The following is a 14,023-nucleotide window of genomic DNA, read 5'->3' on the forward strand; positions in this document are numbered from 1 at the left end:
CACACAGACACACACATACACACCAACACACACTGTAGTGGTGTTGCTGTCTTCGTTTTGTTCCTGTGACAGTGCTGTCATTCCCATCAAGATGTTAGTTTAGTTGGGTTGAACAAGACGGCAAACGATACTCCGTCTCTCTGGTCCTCTTTACTGTGTGACTGTGTGAATGTATTTATTACTTGAGTTAAGAGTGTGAACTAAATCTGCCGACACTCATTCACCTATTTTCCATGTTCAAAATGCAGTGGCGTTCATATCTGTGTGATAGAGGGTCTGTTTGTTGAAGTACCTTGCTTTCTCACAAATGACATTTATTGGATTAGATTAAATGAGTATAGTGTTAATAAAGTATAGTTTTAATGACATATTATGAGACATTTTTGCCAGTTGATTTGTTCTCAGCACAATCTTTCCTACACACAGCATATTGAACAGACACACTCTAATGGGACCTAAGATTAAGCAGCATTACTGTAAAAGCGTTCACAAAAGTGGTGTTTGCTTGGTAAAATTTACGACATTATTGTGGTAGTATTTGTATGAGCTGAAAACCACCAAGTTTCTAAAATGTATAAAGGAGTGAAAACACCTGGAGGAATTACAGCCTCGGCAAAGAATTATATGCTGCAAGGAGACAGCCACTCTCACACCTGTCACCTCCTGTCTTTTATTCATGCTTCATTCAAACTTCAATCGAAGAAGCAGCAGAGTTCATTTAAAAGTAAGCCAAGGACTACTTTTCGAACAATTGTCAGTCCACTCATTTGGTGCACAGTAGGTGTGCACCTTCAGTAATTGTAACAGAGGGATAGCACTGGATTTTGTTTTAATCAGACACAGTCAGGCCTGTGCAGGGTGTGATTTGCCGGGGGTGTCCAGCAGATCAACACCCCCCCCCCCCCCCCCCCCCCCTCCTGCTTGTGGGGGGGGGGGGGGGGGGGGGGATGATAAATAACTTTGATAAATTACTTTTTTTGCAGGAGGATTAAAATGTATCAAAAGTTTACAATGATTAAATTGGATTTCCAAGCAGACAAAAACATCAAATATTTGAATACTGAAATCCAAATAAAGCCTGGCCAACTTCAATATCACATACTGCACATATAATCTTACAACTAAGTAGCAAATTCCCTAGGAGAGCCAACATCAAATAGAATTTCACAACAAAAGAGTTTGTTGGTAATGGCTGTTTAGATCCATAGACAAAAAACATTAACAAAGGAGGATAGTTCTAGGCTTTAACTTTGAAAATGGGTACGTTCTTATAAAGTAAGATCATTTGTGTCGGGTAACAAAAGAGTTGTAGACGAGACCACCTAACCCGAGACCGAGACTTTATTGGGCCGAGACAGAGTCAAGATCAAGATCTTGAAAATATAACCAAGACTGGTCTCAAGTACTGCAACACTAGGTAACAATAATTCTTGGTAATGGTGGTAATCGTGTGCTTAACTGCATTTTGAATGGTGCATTTGTAGGAGTTTGAAGAAACTGGGCTTTTTTTTTGCATCACTGGAGGCAATCTCAATGCAGAGAGATATCGAGAGCAAATTCTCCAGCCAGTGGTGTGATCCCATATCTCTACAGTCTGGGACCAAACTCTATCCTGCAGGATGATAATGCTCACCCCCACAGAGTGGGACTTATCAGAGACCATTTTCAGTATTTGGCTTGAACCAGACAGAGATAGTAGTCTCATTAAACAGTCGGATTTCAAACTTAAGTTTGGATTAGTTATTACAGATAGCCGAGCTGAATCAAAATGAACAATCAAGCCGATGATGATGCGATAAACCAGATGTGAAGAATGTCAGAGTTCTACCCGGCCAGATAGGGTGCACATAGGTCCACTCTCCACCACATCAGTCTTCAAGGGTCTCGCACCAGGACTCCATCATTATCACAACAGGTGTGAAGACCGCTGCTCCACTCACAAATTCATCTCTGCTGCACATCCTACAAATGCTTGTTCCTCACAAATGCGGCAGAATTTAAAAAGGAAATAAGCAGAAAGACATCAGCTTCACATATTTATGCTGCTAAAGGTTAGGGTCCATACAGTTATCCAATATGTACCGTATGTAATTGCATGAAAGTAAAAGTGCACCATTCAATTATAATAGCAACAGTTTTCCATCGAGCTCGTCAAGCAGAGGTCAGCAGTTCATACTCTTGTTGTGTTCGCAGTCTAATCACAGTCTGATGAAAATGTATAATCCTGTTCCTCACTGCTTCAAGTTAGTTAGTCACGCATTTAATCTTCCTCTGGGAAAGACTGATCCAAATGCCAGGCTAGACTTCACCATGTTCCTTCTTACTGTCTTTCATCTGTTTCTGTACGTGCGTGTGACAACCACCTCATTTTCATCCTTAAGTCTCATTCATTTCCTGAGCTGCTCAGGCCGTGCTGATGCTGCCCTCCAGGTGCCTCAGGGCTCGAAAATCGAAGCTTATTTTAGTGTTGCTTAGCAGAAATAATCCCCAAATTAAAACCTGGGCAACTTTAAATTCCCCCAAATTTCCAGATTCCTCTGCTCAATGTTATATGTAATCATGAAATTTGTTTTATTGTTTTTACAAAACATTGAAGAACCCATTAAAGCACGCTATATCAAATCACGCAGCTCATCCGAAATGTTGCGTGGCTTGCAATGTTGTGATTGGAACGCTACAACTCGTCTTTTTTCCAAGGAAGAGACGTCACGCTAAGTTTGTAATTCCAAGGGCATAACTGGAAAACGGCATCCATTCAGACGGGAAGTGCTCAGCCCCACTTTCAGTTCCAGGAACGTGTACGCAAGACAAACAGCTTAGTCACGTATGAATGTGTGAGTCTTTGCTTAAAACAATATATTTACAAGCAGTGTGTGCATGTGCTCAGTTTTGTCCACATTAGTGTGTGTCCCATATCCTGTACAGCATACGGCAGCCCTCATCCATTCCAAATTGGAAATGAGATCAATACTTGGTTGTTGCGATGCTGTGCTTCGGGAGTCGTGTTGGAGCAGGGGAACAGTGACATTTTAGCGGACAGGGATTACTCTGTTGACCTTATTGTTGTGATTAAAATTCAGCCCCTGCGCCGACGAGAAGACCTCACCTTGTTCACACTGTGCCGGGTTTGCTGGAGGTTGTTCAGAGCTCATTCTTTTCCTCCGTCAGCCTCCCTCTTCCCCAGGTCTGCCGTACGCCTCTGAAACATCCTCTGTGAAATTCATTCTCACCGGTTTTTTTTTGTTTTTTCTCTTACTCTCATTTTATTTTCTTCAAACATGGCTTCATCTTGATTTTAAATAATTGCCACTTCCATTTCTGCATGTTCCTGAACCGTCTGTAGTTCCTGCACCTGCTACACATTCGCACCACATTTATGTGTCACAGGATTTTCAGCTTCTCTCAGCATTATTCAACTACTTTTAACTCTTTAGAATACAAGAAATAAATCAAATACATAAAGCAATATGGTTTCCATGCCTTTGTGACTTCATTTATTCGAGAAGTAAATAGCTTTTGTTGTTTTCTACATTCTGTTGAGTTGGGAGAGATGGACAAGAAGAAAAAAAAAATCACATTCAGGTAATTTAGAATCGCCAATTAACTTTAAAGATACTGTGTGTTTTAGGACTTTGGAATGGAACCAGAGGAAACAGGCACAGGAAGAACATGCAAACTCCACACAGAAAAGTCCCTCAGTCCAACCAGGACTTAAACGGGGAAAGCAAAATTACTAACCACACCACTGTGTGGCCCCGGGCTTTCTTCTATGTCTCAAATAAAATAGTAACATGAGAAGTGTGAAGGACTGAATGAAGAAAGGACCGTGCGATTTAAAAGCATTGCTACTTTTGGAGGATATTGTGCATATTTTGTTGCTAATCAGCTGGATCCAATTTAACTTGTCACTCCGTTCTTCTGAAAAAGTGAAGTTTAAATGAATACATTAGCCTCTTGCTCAAAAGGCTCACCTTGGGCGAAATAATGACATTGTCTTGTATTGAATCAGCCGATCTGAAAAGCAAGGTAAAATATGCATATGTAGAAAGTTCGGAGGGGAGGTCCTTGAGGAATATATTAAACAGTTGGCTGCAGCTGTATCTGAAAATAAAAATGGGTATCTGGTCAAATAATAACAAAGAATCTCCGCTTGAAAATAATTGGCAAGACGATATATATGTTTTGTAATGAAGAGAACTTCAAAATGTTAATTTAATTTTTAGGAACTGGGCTGACGATTATTAACTCAAGTGAAGTTTCTGAGAAAAAGATAATAAAGAAAATGTTTTGAGGATGCGAGACATTTGCAAACCATTTTCTTTGCTAAAACCCACTATGCACTTGATAACAATTACAACACGGAGGACATGGACTGTGTTCTGCAGCTGTCCTCTCATCCAAAATCTTTACAAGTTATTGAGGGGAAATTTACATCAACAAAACCGAGAAATTGCAAGCCGGGAGCCTCCACTCTCATGCATAAAGAATAGCTGATGTAAATATATTATCAGCCTCTAAATACAATTTGTGATTCCTCAAATATCTTTTTGTTTCATATTCTAATGTCCACTGCTGTATTGCACTGCAAGATTGCATCACTGTCACTGCAGAATCCGCGTGTGGACGAGTAGACACACCCGTGACTCGACCCAGAGCTGCACAGTAACTGCAAGGTCATATAATGGAGCACCAGGACTGTGGATTTAGTCCCAGTGCTTCAGTTCCACTGGAAGTGAGGGAGTCAGTTGCTGGCTGGAGAAATGCACACTTATCACACCTGTCTGAAGTCCTGCTTAGACTTTCTCCCCCTCCGAGAACCCTGAGCTAGAAGAGAGGAGAAGAGATCATTAGTTATCGCGCACATATATTGGATCCAGGGTGGGGATAATGGTATAATGGTTACAGTAGCGAGAGAGGAGGACAGCTGTGGAGCGATGGCAGTAAAAACTGAGATGGGGCGGTGGAGGGTTGGATGGCACCAGGGGAGCATTTTGGCCATCAGAATTCCTGTGTGGCCTCCCTCTGCTGCCAGCTTAGTGAAAACATGCGTGAGCAGACCTTAGGTGAAAGGAGATGGAAAGATGGGGGAGAGAGGTACGATGAAACATGCAAGGCAAAAATTGACAGATTCAAAAGAGCAAAGTGGTCTGAAAGCCTCCCACTTCCTTCCGCTCCGCCATTCCCCTCCGTTCCTGACAGAAGGGGTCCACTAAGGACGTTAGTGTCCATTAAAATTGCAGCATGTTTACATAAAGTGAACACGGGCTTATGCTGTCGTTACCTCCTCCCACCTCTCTCTCACCCTCCTACATAACACGCACAAAAACAAACCATGATTTTATTTATTTACTATAGAACAAGCAAAGCTTTCAAATGTAAATTAACATAAAGCTTAAAGCCTTTATCTACTCAGCTGACATTGTACAGACCTTCCTCTCATAAACTTCCAATGACCTGCTTCTTTTTCTGTAAATTAGAGCAGCCCGAATCTGTTAAAGTGCTGCAAATGGCAAAACTCCTTTGCATCACTTGTTGTTATTTCCCGGAGCTGACCAGCATTATGTTAAATGCAGTGCGGATTTGCAAAGTCATGCACACTATTCACCTATCAGCTGTATTGATGTGTGATCCTGTTGTTTGGCTTTTGAATGATTCAACGCACTCTACTGCAAGGTCCATTTACTGTCTGATTCCTTTTGTCAGGATGGTTTTCTCAATACTCTGATGATGACCCCCCCAACCCCACCCCACCTCTCTCTCTCTCTCTCTCTCTCGCTCTCTCTCAGCCATGGAGCTGTGGGCTTGAAGCCCTCGTGCCTATTTACCCTCCCAGCCTCTTCAGTAGCATCTCTGATGGTGCATAGAGCATCAGTGATGGCACAAAGAGCCTGGAGGGAAGAGATGAAGAGAGACAGTGAATGTAGTGGAATACAAAGGAGTGTAAAGAGAAAAGAGTTGGCCTCAGATGATGAAAACAAGACACACAAGTGTTTCCTTGAAAGCTTCTGATGAAGGAGAAATGTGACAAATGAAAGGAAGCCATCGTCATAAGTGGGGGAGCGTACTCATCATGATAAAGGTGATAATGCGCCCGGTCTTTCTGGGTGTATTACGTGGCGAAATGGCTGAGGTCCTGCTGTTGGCGGTGCGTCTGACAGGGATGCTTCTCTGCTCGAGTGGCTGGTTGCCATTATCCGTTCCACTATAGTTCAGATTTTGGATTGTCAATTGCATACAATGACTTGTCAGAGGAGGAAATGTTAAAACATTTCCAGAGAAAGTTTTTGCTCTGCAGCATTGGATGACTGTTGCTTTGTGAAAAGAACTAAAGCTGTGAGACTCTCTGGCCTGGCGTCACAGCCATCGCAAATATTTAAACGCTGCAGTGACCTTATGCCTTGCAACACCAGCCACCGTTACTCAACTCAGCACTGCCAGAGGTGACCAAACCTGGCCTGGTGATTCAGACTTTTACCCCTGTCATCCCAGATCTATGATCCAGCAGGATCTTATTAACAGGTCACTCATGTGATTATGAAAACCAAGCCGGTGTTTTATGCAAACTCTGCCAATCTCCTCACTGATTTCTTTCCACTATCCATGTACTATGGTCGTGGATTAGCCCTAATCATCACTGTTGTATAATATAATCCACTGAAAAAAGAAGGTCATTATGTTTAAAACTGCTTTAATCTGATCTCATTTCCTCTGCTGTCTCCTCGATTACTTCATCATTTAGCTAATCTCCCAGCATGCCTTTTTATCTACACCGAAATGGAGTGTGAATATGTTGCTGTAAAATTATCTGTTAGGTTTTCAGCACTTGGAAAAAAAGTGCTAAGGCAAGACTGTTTAAGTGCCCATGGAAATCACTGCTGAAGGCCGAGCAAATTTGAAAATAAACTAATTAAAAAGTGATTAAGAGCTGGCGCAAGGAAGCACCAAATTGCTGAATGCATATGAAAGAGGTAAACTGATAAGTTACTGGAGATTGATTGAATACAGTTGCTGATAGTAGCTGAGGCATGTTTTAGTTTTAAAACTGCAGAGCTGCTGTGTCACATCATTAGCATCATGTGGGTCCGTTTAATGAGTGATTCACTCATTTGGATTCAGTTGACGTTACATCAGTTGGTTGGATAGAGAGGCTCTGTATCCTGGATGCCATTTATGAACAAATGTCACTGAGAGGCTGTCACAAAACATCTGATATGAGCTGCAAAGATTCAGAAAGCTCCCACGAAGGTGAGGAAAGATGTAGGCTATTCAGGGCTGCTAATGTATCACAAGTTCTGTAACTAGGCAAGGCAAGGCAAGGCAAATTTATTTATAGAGCACCATTCAAACACAGGGCAATTCACAGTGCTTTACAAAGAAATGAAAGAAATACAGAAAAACTTTACAAAGACATAGGACATTTTTTAATAAAAGAAATACATAAAAGCTTTAAAAGAGATGAAAGAAATGCATTAAAATAAATAATTAAGAAAAGTAGAATAAGTAAAGTAAGAGATTTATTAAGGTAAATGTAATTTACTACAGGCTATATTGATATTAATGGCATGATTTAATGGTACTTTCAGGAGGTCTGATTTGGTTCGGGATAAACGAGTAAGAGTTTAGTTAAATAGTAACAACACTCAACACTCCAGTTAACATTCACGCTTAAAGAGAGGGAGACAAAAGCAATGAGGAACTAGGATATGCACTCGGTAGAGTGCATACATTCACCAATGTCACATTTGTTTGTGGAACCAAGTTAGCATTGTTAGCATGTTAGCCGTTACCTCAGATTGATGCCAACTAGCCTGTCAGATCAAATAAAATTACAAAAAAGAAAATGAAACTTTATTTGTACAATACTTTTCATAGAGTTTTTGTAACACAAAGTGCTTTACATATTTTAAAAAGAGTAATAAAACACAAATACACTATCTCTACACACACAAACACACCACCCGCTCACCTGCCCACCCACCCACCACCAACCCCAGCTGTATATAGGAACAAAGAAAATGGAACACAGTAAATCAAGTGTGTGCACACTGTTTATGGACAGGTGATTATTATGATGTGCATGCATTTAGAAGCTGATCAACCAGTCAGAAAGGTGAACCACCTGAATGAATATTCCTCATGTAATATTCATCATTGATATAACATGAGGCCGAAATCTGCTCGGCTTTGCAAGAAGAGGCAGTGTGTGGGATTTTCAAGCCTTTGTCGAGCTCAGCTATTGTTTCCAGCCATAAACGTTACAAGATAATATTGAAGAGCAGTTAGTAACATTACTGAAGACTAATTTCAAGAGTTGTGCTCCTAAGAGACAAACTTAGAAAAGTCATTAAGGACCTGTGATACTAATATATACGAATATATAAAAAAATAAAAACTGTACAGCAAGATGCCCAGGGGTTTTCATTTGAGGACTTTATAGAGGAGCAACTACTGACTGCTTTAATAGGTAGTAGTAGTTTGACTAAATGTTCACACAGAAGTGCTGACTGAACATTAAAGTGTGTGAGTCACAGGGAAAGGTGTGGTTATTCTCTTTAATTACTGTGATAAACAAAAAAAACAAAGATTGCAGCTTGTCCACTGAGAAGTACGATAGCTAAATTACACATAAAGACTGTCCGTGATTATAGCAGATTTAACAGACTTTAATGAAATACATACAGATAAGGAGAACAGGCTTTACCGACATTAGCACTCAACTACAGATTTTTATCTGAAGTATTAATATAGCCTTTGATAGAAGTTCCCTGTTTGGCTGTTTTTAATTTTGACACTTTAGAGTTCAAACAAAGCTTCTCATCGCCTACTTTTATTACCATTTCAAAGCTTGAAATGTCTGTGTACATTTCCGAAAGTTGTCCATGTATTGGACTATGTCCAAGTGCGCAGCTGAAGATTGAAAGTCAATAAAAAATGCAATTGTTTTGTCAGTTATTTCTACACTCGTGTCATGTAAACTGAAAATGTTCAAGCATTTTTAAACTAGAACAGGCCCTCGGTAGAGTGCATGCCCTGGCCAACGCCACATTTGTATGCAGAACTGAGTTAGAATCGCTCGCATGTTAGCCATTAGCTCATATTGATGCTAGCTAGCCTGTCAGATAGCGACACCACTTTGTTAAACACTGAGCAGGGGCACACAGATAAACCCCTACCCAAGTCATTGCGCTTACACCGGTGTTTCCGGATACTTGCCGAACTTAGATATTAGCTGTGAGCTCCGGAGCGTCTCCATGGCAACAGACGCTGATCTCCTTTGACCTCCTTTAATCTCCTCCAGGAGGTGTCTCTCCCATCCACTTTGTATGGGACGTTGTTTCACAGTTTTTGAGGATTTATTTTGAAACAATTAGCTATTAACGTCCCAAAATCTAATCTATCGGTCCTTGGATGATGACAAATCATCCCTGAAGATTTCATACAATTCAGGTCAATAGTTTTTGCAAAAACTTGGAAAAATACATACATACAAACCAATAAATAATACAAAAATATAACCTTCTCCCAACTCTGGAGAAAGTAAAGATTTTTGTGCACACACGTTTTTGCAGTGGTGAAGGAGTTTGCTTGTTCTTCACTTCAGTTTATGGGGTTTCTCCCTGAATTCCAGTTTCCCACTCGTAGCCCAAAAGCTTGTGTTCGATATTAAATGGGGAGTCTAAATTGAACAAAGTATAGAAGATGCTTGGTTGGATTGCTTCCCCAAAAAAGAACGAAAAAGTCTAATCTTATATGATATTCTAATATTTTGAGATACTGTGTTTTTATTTTCAGTGTTTCCATCCATCTCATTCATATTGGTCCATGGAAAATTGTTTACATATTGAATAATACTGCATGGTGCAGACAAGTCTGAGTCCAGGTACCAGTACACGAGGTGTCTATAGTGCAAAGGTCAGGCTGGTGGGTTCGGCTTTCCTGGCAAGTAATAAAATCAAACTCGTTTCACATGCCAACCATGCAATTGTAGTCATATAGTTGCATGTATGTGTCCATGAGCACCAACAGGAAGAAATCTCTATCAGGGTTGTGTTGGGAACATGAGCCAGCTGCTTCATAACATCAGAACAAAACAGAGTAAAGACGCCACTCCAGTGACGGCTCAGTCACTCCTTTTCCGTCTCTCCAATGATGACTTACGTGTCCACATCTTACTCTAGTGCAGTGGCATCCCAGACCTGACAATCCAGAGGAAATCAATAATTGATTTCGACAGTGTGCCACCACCTGCCAGTGTGTCTCAGAGTACACATGCTCACACATATAGCTGAAAACACATGTTGTTGTTTTTTCTCTCTCTCTCTCTCTCCTGTGTTACTACATCATACACCATCAGTTCAAATTCAAAATAGAGCTGTCACTCAAAAACATCACAAGATGCCAATTCTCAGCTGGCATTTAACCTAAATAACAGTCTGCTGACCTTGCGGTCAGCATGGCTGCCTCTGAAGAGAAGATTTCTGCTGAAGGTGAGGATAATAAGTGGTTGAACTGATGCTCATTCTGAAACCTTCAGACCACAGTGTGTCGTAACACCAACAACCCCTTGTGCTGTGCTTGAGACAGATGACAGATGTGTGCACCCTGAAACTGGTTATAGAGTCATATCTCCCAGCAAACTGTTTCCTCCACTTCTCTGTTTCACTCGCTTCTTCCTGCTTCAAATTTCTCCTTAAATCACCTCTCTTGCTCAATCACTGGATGTTTAGTCGTTTATGAGAGGAGGTGGAGAACAGCAGGTGCGAGTCGTGCGTTAAAAAAAACAGCAACACCAAACCAGAGAAGTGATCCAATTTGGTGTGGGCAGTAAATTGTGTGGACATCTGCGCACTGCACGGTGTGGAAATGAGCACAGGGCGGCATGGATGCATATCTCCGCCTGGCTGTATTGCTGACAGGGCACAGAAACAACCAGTGGGTGGGTGGGGGGGGTGGGGGGGGTGCAGGGGTGCAAGGTCCACAGCACAGAGAGGGACTCGACACAGTCTCAGAGCAGCCGTCTCTTTATCTGACTCTTGAATTAGCGTGGACGTTTTCTGCCAGACTGCAGAGAGAGGAGAGAAGAGGTTAACACAGTATTGGAAAAGAGGAGTGAGGGTGGTGTGACCACCAACCCTAAGGTTCAGGTGTCTTTGCTGTGATTTGTTGAAATGTTTTCTGGCAACAAGCACAGAGTCCTGTGCCTGAATCCTTTCTCGGCCCCACAGGACGCCTCCCCAGGCTGAGCTAATTGAACAGATTACAAACCTTTCCTTCTTTCCCTCTAATTAGCATTAGTGTGCTGTGGACTAAATGGGTCTGGAAAGAGTCTCTGTTCTCCGCTCGAGCAGGCGATTAAGATCTCTTCCACAGTGGCGACTGTGGTCGTAACTTCATTAATGACTTGGCTGACTTTTTCCAACTCTGCTGGTTGTCGCACCCCCTGGGAGGGTTCGGTCTGAATTTAACTGGCCAGCGGCGTGAAGATCTTTGACTGGGGTTAACATGTTCTTAAAGATTTCTCAGTTCGAGACAGAAATTGCCTTTGGCTTTTCTATGTTGCCAAGTTTGACAGTTTCGATGTGTCCAGACCGTATTGGTTTGGATTAATCATTCTTGCCATCCTCATCATCCTCTTACTCATAACTATAGTCTCAGAAACCATCATTTTCATCAGCACAAGCACAGTTGTAATCATTCTGATTTCTGTGGTGATTATCTGCATTATCATTAGCAATGTTTGCCTCTACTTCTTCATCACTGTACTTCTCTTCCTCCTCCCCTTCAGTAATCCTCATGCCTTCTCCTTCATCACATTTATTGCTGTTTGTTTTTTCCCACCCTCTCTTTTTTACGGTTATGGCCATATGTACATATTCTGGTCTTTTCTGTAATTGCCCGTTTGGATTTTAAGCTTTTTGATGAATGCTCGTCTGTTGGAACATTGTCCAGTGAACAATCCATTTAGCCATTATAAACTGAGCTAGATTAAACAAATTTTAAAAGTCAGAGTCCATCTTTATCAGGCGACAGACTGTACACTGCACACACTACACTGCAGACTGGAACCCGACGTGCTTCCCATTTAAATGAATCTAATAGCTGTGAGTGCTTGTATATACATTGGACAAGATGTTGCTCTCACAATTCATTTCACACTTCGTTACCAGGAGAAATTGTTGGTTGGCTATACAGTATGGGTGGAAAGATCAATATATTACAGCAAGGTATTAGTGGTGCAATTCAATGCAAGCAGTGGGGTTCGACAGATTGGGTAAACACAATTACCAAAACATGATATGAAGGCGCATAGTTATGCGCCGTAGCACATGCAGACACATGCAGACACAAATGCGCACACATATGCGTTTAGTTTCCCCGGGAATAAATGGCACCGAGAAATTCAAACATGTCGCTTCTCTTTGTTACTCCAGTCATCACTCACCCCGTGATTGGAATAGAGTAAATCATCATTGTGTTTGCAAAGGAGATTGATGGCAGGTCTCAATGGTTTGGCCACCCATTCTATTTAGAGCAGCCGGTCAGTCAGCCAGTTAAGATCCGACCTCTATTGTGGCCACCTGACATCTCTATTCATCATCACACGGTCTGCATCCTGCTGCTGCTGTCTCAAGGCACAAACTGCTTTGTGTGGCACTTTGTGTATTTGTTCCTGAAAAAAACGGGGGGCAAAGATCTACGTCTGCAATATGATGATATATAGCGTGTGATGATACACATTTGTCAACTCTATCAGGTTTTGCCAACCGGTGTATTTGATGGTATCGCCGCTTTTAAAGGTTCATTCTGTGTGACTTTGAGGGAACTAGCAGCAGAAATGGATGCAGTTTGAATCGTTTTTCATTCAGGTTTATTTATCAAACATTGAGAATCACATATATTTGCTTCTATCATTGATTGTCATGTAGGGATGTGCAACAACCAGTATTGTAATACCCGCCATTAATGTGATAATTTTACCATTTTACATTTTACCAATAATGTAGTAATATATTACATGATTGGAGCATTGAAACATCATTTCAAATTGTAATGATTGGAGCCAATAATGTAATAATACATATATATGGCTGCATTTAAAAAAAAAAAAAAGAAGCTTTTTCCTGCATGCGGTGTGCAGTTTGCTTGTCTTCGTATACATTCATTGAGGATAGAAGCTCTGCGACACTCAATCATTGTTGTAAAGCAAAATTTGTTTTATTAGATTGTTGGCAAATTATTACATTATTGGCTCTTACAGAGTGTTTTAATTTGAGCTAAGTTAGTTTAGAGAACTGCACATGGTGAGTGACTTGTTAAATGAATTGAACAATTATCAGTCAAAGCAATTCCTAATATCATAGTAGCACAGTGGTTAGTATTGTCACCTCACTATGAGAAAACCCAGGTTCAATTCCAAGGGAAGGATCTTGTTTTCCTGAACTAATGATAATACTTTTTTAAAGAAGCTTAATTGGAGGAAGAGCTCAACAAACAAAACAAAGTGCAAGTAAAACTTGATGTTTCCTTCCTAAAGAGGGAGTGTTTCCTCTGCCTTGCAGTTTGTCCGCACCCCATTGGTAACATTGCAGTCCTGCAGTCCTGCAGACACTCAATCGCGTCTTTTCTCACACAGATGGAAGGAGATTGGAACAAGAGCAGAAGAGTATGCTCCACATTATGCGGCATTGCTTTAAAAGCTTAAATGCTTTTAACAGTGTTTAATCATCCTGCTGCTTCATGGCATTATTGTATTTTGATAACATTTTTGATGTCATAGTCTAATGTGGTTAAATTCATTAGATATTTCATTTGCAGAATCCCAAACTAAATACATAAGTTTTTAATGAAATTAACACAAATATTCTGCAGCACAGTCTATTGAAATGCATAGCCTAACATGAAACATAGAAGGTTTTAATATGTGTCAAACTGATGTTTTTACTTGAATTGCTTTCATGTTTGACTCAGGCGGCTACGGTGTGTATTTTTTGGCGGGGGGGGGGGGTACGTTTTATGTTAAGTA

The 14,023-nt window shown here is 40.9% G+C and overlaps 1 protein-coding gene across 1 annotated transcript in view; it reads left to right on the forward strand.

The window, feature by feature from the left end:
• schip1 (schwannomin interacting protein 1) overlaps positions 1 to 14,023 on the forward strand; it is a gene marked incomplete at its 5' end in the record, with an annotated part of 221,830 nt that overhangs the window by 158,916 nt on the left and 48,891 nt on the right. The gene's annotated exons all lie outside the window — the stretch shown is intronic.

This window comes from Lipophrys pholis, assembly GCF_963383615.2.
Source record: "Lipophrys pholis genome assembly, chromosome: 3".
NCBI lineage: Eukaryota > Metazoa > Chordata > Actinopteri > Blenniiformes > Blenniidae > Lipophrys > Lipophrys pholis.